Below are 9,410 nucleotides of genomic sequence, written 5' to 3' on the forward strand. Positions count from 1 at the left end.
GAGTTGAAATAAATCTCCAGAACATGTATCATATATTTATTGAATTTCACCATTGTCCTTCAATACCTGTTCCAAAAATTCTTTTTTTTTTATTCCGAAGTTCCCGAAGTTAATCATAGCAGAAATACTATAATTTTTTACGCACTCAACGCTACGCTCTTCGGGACATTAAAATCTAGATTCGTAGGGACGTACTGTATGACAAGCCATTGTGGAATTGATTCCCTATCAATTGATATCAATGAATAAATTATTGGTATTAAGGTTTACTACTAGAATATATTCTGAAACAAATATAATATATATTAATAATTATAACCTATAAAGGAAGACAAGTCTAACTGACTGGATGCAGCAAACTAAAGAAATAAAAATAAAGACAATTAACAAAATCCAGCCAGGACAAACTATGACCTCGAACACAGATTTGGGTATTGATTGTTTTCAGACAAAGATTTGGGTGTATTAATCCACACTTAAGCTCATATAGCTATGGGGACTGCTTTCATTTTAAAAAATGCATACCCCAGTTAAAATATATCAGAGTACATATTAATTTTGATTAAACCGCTTGGAAGATAGTTTCAAGATAAGCTCCTGAATGATAAGTACATTTTCGGAATTCTCATTGTCGGATAATGAAGCGTTCCCATGCAAGATTTTATCAATGACAATATGTTTATATGTTAAACGGTCTTTCATGTTTTGTCTGTGAACCTCGAACCTAGAGCAAATTAAAAAAGAAATGTTCAGAACTCTCAACTTACATAAAATTACCGACATATATTGGATCGTCCACTATCTTTTTCTTGTAAAAATGATCATTTAAATCAATACTTTGGGTCCTACATGTAATTCTAGCATGCAGGATCTAACCCATTCTTTTACATGTACCGGCATTGAAATATTTTGGCATTGGATTTGTCTTTCTTAGATATTTCTTAAAGCAATACAGGCCAGATTTCTAAAATTAGTTGAAATCTGATTCCAAGGTCAAACAGGGAAGAAAACTGATAATTTCTAATTCGAGTAGGTGGATTTACCAACTTATTTACTCGGCGGGTGGTTCTAGAAAGATTGATTGATTGATTGTTGGTGTTGAATGCCCGAGCAGCAATATTTCAGCTGTATTCAGGCGATGAACATGAAATGGATAATAAATGAACATGAAATGATGATGAAATAAAAATTTTGATTGCCACTGGAAATTGGGAGAGGTGGGTAGGGTCGGGCAATTTAGCTTCCTGTGGCGGAGCCCTATGGTTCCTACTCCGGGAAAACACCACAGAAGGGTTCTTTAACGTGCGAGGAACGTGGCATCTTTCCAAACACGTTGCACCACTATGATTTGCGGTCAGGTTTTACGTATTATGGCATGACGACCCCAACATGAAACATGCCAGGGTTATCCCATTCAACCACCTGGGGCATACAACCCAGTTGTTCTGTGGGAGGAGCGACCTAGCCCCCGGCCAGGGTTCTAAGCACTATTTAGTCGCCTTTTACGACAAGCTTAGTGCTGCTGTGGGCCTTTTCTTTTGACACCCGGACCCGCATGGGGCGTTTCTATAAAAGCAGAGGACGCTTACCCTACTGGTGAATCTGGTCCATGCTCCCAGTTTTTAGTGGAGTCCGAGTTGCTCATTTGCTTTTCCAGACATGGAAAATAGACATATACAACAATGAATATAAAGTGACTAAAATCATGATGACTTCAATCTTCTAGCAACATAACCCTGTTCAAGAAGCCTATTTGTTAGAGTTCTAGCGCGATACAAAAAGTCTGCGTAGTTTCGGCAAGCTCTGGCATAACGTATGAGTTGTGATGTGAACACTCCATACGCAGGAGCCGAAGGGATGTTGCCACAGACGAAAGGAAAGTTGACAATTCTGAATGAAAAGTTTGGTCAATAGTTTTCCTTTACCATCGATTTCTAAGTGTAGGTCAAGATATGAGGCTGACTCTGTAGTATCCTTTATCTCAAGTTCTTTGGGGTAGATGCGATGTATCAAATCCCCGAAATTAGGATTGTTTAACGGTAATACGTCATCTATATAGCGGAAACTGAGATTAAAGATTTAGCCAAACGATATTCTTTCTTTCGGATCAGATCAGCTATAAAGTCAGCCTCATAAGATTGAAGGAATAGGTCAGCAAGTAAAAGAGCACAATTTTTAATCATCTTGGACTAATAACATCAGGGCCCGTAGCTTTATTAATATTGACAAACTTTGATTTTCCATTATTTTTGCTCATTATAAATATTTAAAATACTTATCCTAAGTTGAAAGTAGACCAAAACAATTAATTATATTGTTCCAAAATGGAATATAGATCATGATACACTGGTCAATATCGTGATATAGACTGCTCTTAGGACAGTGGTATTTAGTGCGACAACGATTTGCTTAAATCCTGAGTTCTATAATCCAAACAAAATCTCTTTTTTCCATTCCCCTTTTGTATTAATATCACCATATGGTAATATCTCTTTTTGCATTTACATTTTGACTGTTTAATTTCACTTTATTGAAAAATTATAATTACTCGTTATAACATGCTACAACCGCACGGTTCATTCAACCTATGTCAACAGTTTGAAAATTAGGCATAAAAAATGTTGAATTAAATGGCATCATTATCTATAATTTCGTAGTTACATGTATTTATTTAAATTTAATTAACTATCTAGTAAAAGAAGAATTGTTTCTCATTTCACGAATATGGTTAATTTTAACCAACGATTAATAATGGCCAGATTACAGTATGAAATACGGAACAATGCAGCAAAAAAGTAATCATAATAAAGTAAATTTGAAAAAAAAACTATATCCGGCACTGAAAAATCTAACGATTGGGATTGATTGTTTCAAGAACTGTCATCTCTAATAAATTAGAATATACATTAAGTGTATTATCATGGAAGTACAATAATGTCTAGATGCCATCATTGTGTAATGAATCGTCTTAAATTGAAAGAAGAATCTACGCATAACGACTATTTTACTTAAAAACGTCTATGCATAGCTCAATGGATTTAAATAAATTTTATATGAGGTTGTAGATGTGCATTACATGTCCTTCTAAAAAGAGATAAGTCCGAATTAAGGGATTGAAATATTATTAAAACCTTGTATGTGCAACTGTTCGCGCACTGTACATTACATATGTAGGTTCACGCACATGTTCATGAAGGAAGTACCAGTGCAAGGGAAGGCTGTCGTTCTCAATAGTCTATTATAAATTTGAGACATCTAGAAGCATTGGAGAGTTTGCTATGATATTTCTATTTCAAGGACAAATCAATACCGATTATTTCATATCCCTATACTTCACCTATTGCATCCAAAATTTTCAATTATAAAAGGTTATTGCAGAACCTCGCGATTTAGGACTTCAAGGCTAAACCACCTAACTGTTCTTGTAAAAACTCTCCATTCAAATATGGTCCTTACGATCACGTCACTGAGGGAGATTTAAGCATCATCGAATCTCTGTGTAGGGTCCTTTCTAAAGGTCATAGATATCGTGAATCCACGCTCCATAAATTGGAATTATAACTTTAAAGTCCTTATGAGTGCCGTGGAGAACTACGCAAGAATATTGATAAAACGAGGACAAGAAGACATTGATTCTCTGTCAGAGTGGGTTAAGACCGTGAGGTCTTTAATTTTAAATCGAATGAAAATTTAAGTAGATCAATGAGTGTCAATGCTATATCAATTTTCAAAGTTCCCGATTTACCAAAGACATTGTCTACTACATGTATACATGACAAATATGTTGTTGTACCAGCAGACAAACCCCAAAACAACATTGTTTTGGTCTGCAAAACGTATTACATCCAATGTTCATTACCAGAGGTAGACTTATAAAATAATAACAGTGATAAGACCTATACTGCCACTACATTCTCCAAAGAAGAAATAGTGAATAACCATAAATCTGTGCTATACTCATTTTGTCTCTCTACCGAAGAAGATGATTGTGATTTACCGTCTTTGTACTCAATTCCGGAACTCCACAAGAATCCATACAAACGACGTTGCATAGCTGGATCTGCAAAATGTACCACCAAACCTCTTTCAAAACTTTTAACTTCTATACTCACAGCTGTCAAAGAGGATCTCCAGTCTTACCACAACACCTGTTACTCCCGTAGTGGTATTAATTCAATGTGGATCCTGAAAAATTCAAAAGATCTTTTGGAGACCCTAAATTCAAGATTATTATCAGAATATAATAGCATTAAAACTGATTTTTCAACACTGTATACTTCTATTCCCCATACTCAGTTAAAAGCTCGACTTAAAAACATTATACATCGTTGTTTCTCCAGAAACGATAGTGCACCTAGATACAAATATATAGTTCTTAATAGAGATTCCTCGTACTTTGTAAAAAATACTTCCAAATCATCTTCCAAATATACAATGGGAACAAATTGTGCTCCTCTACTTACTGACCTATTCCTTCACTCTTATGAGGCTGACTTAATAGCTGATCTGATCCGAAAGAAAGAGCATCGTTTAGATAGATCCTTTAATCTCAGTTTCAGTTATATAGATGACGTTTTATCGTTAAACAATCCTAGTTTCGAGGATTTAATACATCACATCTACCTAAAGAACTTGAGATAAAGGCTACTACAGACACTGTGAAGTCAGCCTCATATCTTGACTTACACTTGGAGATCGATGGTAAAGGAAAACTTTTGACCAAACTTTACGATAATCGTGATGACTTTTCATTCAGAATTGTCAACTTTCCTTTCATCTGTGGCAACATCCCTTCAGTACTTGGGAATGAAGTTATGCCATAGCTTGTAGTAACTACGCAGACGTGTTGTATCGCGCTAAACTTCTTGCAATTAGGCTTCTGGAACAGGGGTATGTTGCTAGAAGATTGAAGCCATTACTACAGAAGTTTTATGGTCGTCATCATGGAATCTTGGATCGTTATGGTGTATCCATCTGCACCATGAAAACTGATTTGTTCAACGTGTCATAGTTTTCCTTTCTTCCTTCGTCTACCTCGGACTTAACTTTTTATGAGGAATTCGGCGGGTGTTTCTAGAAAAGCAGAGGACGCTTACCCTACCGATGCACCAGGTCCATGATCTCTGTTTTTATTTGAATCAGAGTTGCTTATTTACTTTTGTTACTTTGAATGTATTATTTTGTTTACTTTATGTCCTTTTGCTCATTGTCCCTTAGGGCTATATTACATTCTTTTGATTTCCGCTAGAATTTTGGTTCCCTTGATTACTCTTTCAGATATTGTAGTTTTTTTTTTATAACCAAAACAGATATAAGTGCATTCTTTATTAACTTGCCTTTTATTCCAGTAACAAGTAAAAATGTTTGCTTTCAGTATATTTTATTTTACACTACAAGCTGTATTTCGCGGCAAAGCAGTTATTTGCATGTATATATTTATTTGTTTTACATAAAAAACACAAGCAGTTACTGTTATTGCAATAATTTTGCAAATTCCAATGTAAGATTTTACTGTATATCTTTGATATTTACCAGTAATCGATGAAATGATTACTATCAAAACATCTATTGTATTTTGTATGTTGCCATGCCTTGACTTTGCAATTTCAAAATGGCTGCACTTCATTTTCGACAAAAAAACTAGTTTTTCACATAATACTATGATCACTATTGAGCAATTAAATAATAACAGTTCTAGAACTAAGTCTTACATGTATATTATGCTATACAATGTATATGTTATTGGGGTTCATTTTCTATTTCATAGTTTGCATGTTTCGTGTATGTCAATGACTTTCATTATTCATTATCTCATTGCATTCATGTTTTTCCAATAATAAATTTAGCCCAAGAAAGGTGTTGTTTATCACAATACGTGTATATAGTATTTTTTGTAATGCCAACAATTTTACTTCTCGTCATGCTTCAAGGGATCTTGTACACTCTTGACCAAGTAGTTATATATTATTTAGACATGGCGTTTAAAATTTGTATATTAGGTAAACTTGGGAGTATTCGTTAAGTTTCTAAACATATAAATAAACGGAGCATTTAATTTTGTGTTCAGACAAAATGGAGATACTACAATCAGAAAGTTACAGAGGAAATAAAATTATAATTGTTGAGGAAATTGTGTTCTTAAAACATGATGCTCAGGATGCGATACAAAGTTTAAGTTGCAAACTAACAAATCTGAGAATTTTGTACTTGTAAACGAAAAATGTCAAAATTTAGATTTTTTCCCTCGGCAAACCAATCTTCAAACATTATGTAATAGTGTGACGGCATTATTCATCGAGGGAACATTTAAATCCTGCCCGAAACCCTTTTTTAAAGTTTACTCCATCCATGGAAATAAAAGTTGTCATTATTTACCATTAGTTTTTTTATTTCCTGCCATCAAAGTCGGAACAGTGTTACAACAAGATATGGTCACTTCTGATCGACAGCAGCCTTGAACTCCCATCACGTCGTACATGTACTTTCTAGATACTCAGATCGATTGTTGTAGGTTTCATCTCGGACAGAATTTGTGGAGGAAAATTTAGTATGTGGGTTCATCACAAGACGGCATATGATTATCAAAATATTACGAACTTTCCTTTCTCCCACCAGAAGATGTTTAAGACTACTTCTCTGAAGTAATTGCCGAAAATGAAAAAAAAAATAGTTTCCAGAAATGAAAAAAATAATTGTCGGAAATGAAGTACATATTCATCTGCTGGAAATGAAATGCAACATTGAAATATTGGCATTCCTTAAAGAACACCCACAAACATTATAATTACTTAATTCATTTGCCATATGTTTGGTCAGAGTTAATGCTTTAACTATTATTTATATGTCTTGTCGATTTGTGTTATATTCAGTTTTGAGTTTTAGTTCATGTTTGCATCAATTTAGTTCATAACCTCCGGACTTTGGAAAATGAACCTTAGATCGGAACTCTTATTCGTCTTGTTCATATAACAGAAACAACCTCTTCCACCCGATCACACTAAAACGATCGTGGAGACCCTTGGACTTTTTGACGGTTCAACAAATCCCTGGTGTAGCATTCTTCCTATTTCCTTCTTCTCTATTTTTCTCCTTCCGATTGGCAGTCGTCTTGGCCTCTGTCCAATGGGTTCTGCATTTTCAGTATTTATCCTGTGCGTCTTATGCCATCTAATGCTTTAGAGAAGACATCTTGACATCCTGTATTGAGTCGCCAAAGTTTTCTTAAAGGGACGAACATTAGATTCTTAGGGGATGGGGGTCTGGCAGATTTTGAAAATAAATAATCTTTCTCTGATTGTGTAGAAAATAAATAATCTGACCTCACCATACCTGAATAATCTGAATTTGCAAACTGCTAGAAAATAAATATTCTAACCTTGGCCAGTGAATTCTAAATAAATATTCTGATCTTGGCTAGTAAATTGAAAATAAATATTCTGACATGGGTAAAACCTTTAAAAAATTGGCTCGCTAACCTCGCCATAATTTCAAAAATTAGGAAAGTATACATGTTTAAATACTCCACAAGTTTTATACAACACCTTGATAGTCTCCATTGTCAACATTGAATACAAAGTACATAAATGACTTTACTGGGGTAATGTGTAATTGTAGATTTCATTCATATACGCAGAGATGCGAATCTGTCCCCTAAAAAATCCCTCGCAACATTTCCCGCTAAATTTGGGACACATTTCAGGTCAAGGAATGCCACATGTCGAATATAGTTGAGAATATGCCTTGTATTATAGAGAATGAACTTCATTTGATATTGTCTTTAATGATGAACATAAAAAGTAACACATGCTTTGCGATAGAACCAAAACCACATATTTTGATAACTCCGATATGCACATTAAAAAATAGACTCTTTTATCAGTATGGAAAATAACTAATCTAGCCAAGGTCATGATGAAAATAAATAATCTGACTTTCACCAGGTTGGAAATAAAATTTCTGACCTGAAAAAATTCGCCCGCCCAAATAAGAATCTAATGGTCGTCCCCTAATGTGTTGAGCTTCAGCAATATTTTCTCAAACAGATCGTTAGTGTAAAATTATTTGTTAGTTATGACGTCACAATATTTTGGACTTGAGATAAACACTTCCATGTAGTTACAAATATGTAGGAATTTGTAAATATTTCTCATATTTTGTTAAAAATAATTCCAAATCATCTTCCAAATATGCAGAAGAAGATGTTTTCAAAATAATGGAATTTTTTATCGACAACATATTTGTCCAGTGTGGTTGACGCGTTTTTCAATAAACAGTCTTTATTCCAATGGTAACAATTTGTGCTCCTCTACTTGCTGACCTATTCCTTCACTCTTGTGAGGCTGACTTTTTAGCTGATTTGATCCATCCAAAAGAAAGAACATCGTTCAGCTTGATCATTTAGTCTCAGTTTCCGCTATACAGATGACGTTTTATCGTTAAACAATCCTAGTTTCGGGGATTTGATACATCGCATCTACCCCCAAAGAACTTGAGATAAATTATACTACAGACACTTTGAAGTCCAGCCTCATATCTTGACCTACATTTAGAGATTGACGGTAAAGGAAAATTATTGACCAAACTATACGACAAACGCGATGCCTTTTTATTCCGTATTTTCAACTTTCCTTTTAATCGTGGCAACAACCCTCCATGACCTGCATATGGAGTTTTCTTATCACGACTCATACGTTATGCCAGAGCATGTCGTAACTATCCATCTGCACCATGAAAACTGATTTGTTCAACGTGTCGTAGTTTTCCTCATTCGTCTACCCTGGACTTGACTGTTTATGACCAACTCGGTGGGTGTTTGTAGAAAAGCAGAGGACGCTTACCCTCACGATGCATCTGGTCCATGCTCCCTGTTTTTAGTACAGCCCGAGTTGCTCATTTACTTGTGTTACTTTATATGTATTAATTTGGTTATTTTTTTTTTTTTATTTTTTTTTTTGGTTTTGTTTGCTTGTTTGTTTGTTTTTTTTTTGTTTTTTTTTGTTTTTTTTTTTGTGTATGCGTCTGTTTTCTATGTCTGGTCTTTGTGCCTGGATTACATTATTTTGATTTCCGCTAGAATTCTGGTTCCCTTGATTACTCTTATAGAAAAAAAAACGAACTGATGAATAACGGATCCACCTCCCCAAAAGAGAAACTATACCAAATTCGCCTTTTAATCGAACTGTTACTCGAAATTTAACTCGAGTTCGATGTGTAACTCGATAAATGACCCCAAAAATAACTTAACGGGTTGTACATAAATTCAACTCGAACTCGAAATGTAACTCAAACTCACCCCCCACCCCCCGAACAAGCAGCACATGTTTATGGATTGCTACATATGATAACTGGATACGTTTGTAGGTGAAATGTAGGAGTACAAAAATAACGATGTGTACAGCTAATGAATGGTT

The sequence above is a fragment of the Perna viridis genome, chromosome 3 (genome assembly GCF_037379345.1).
Source record: "Perna viridis isolate PV_CMFRI_1.1 ecotype Kerala chromosome 3, ASM3737934v1, whole genome shotgun sequence".
NCBI lineage: Eukaryota > Metazoa > Mollusca > Bivalvia > Mytilida > Mytilidae > Perna > Perna viridis.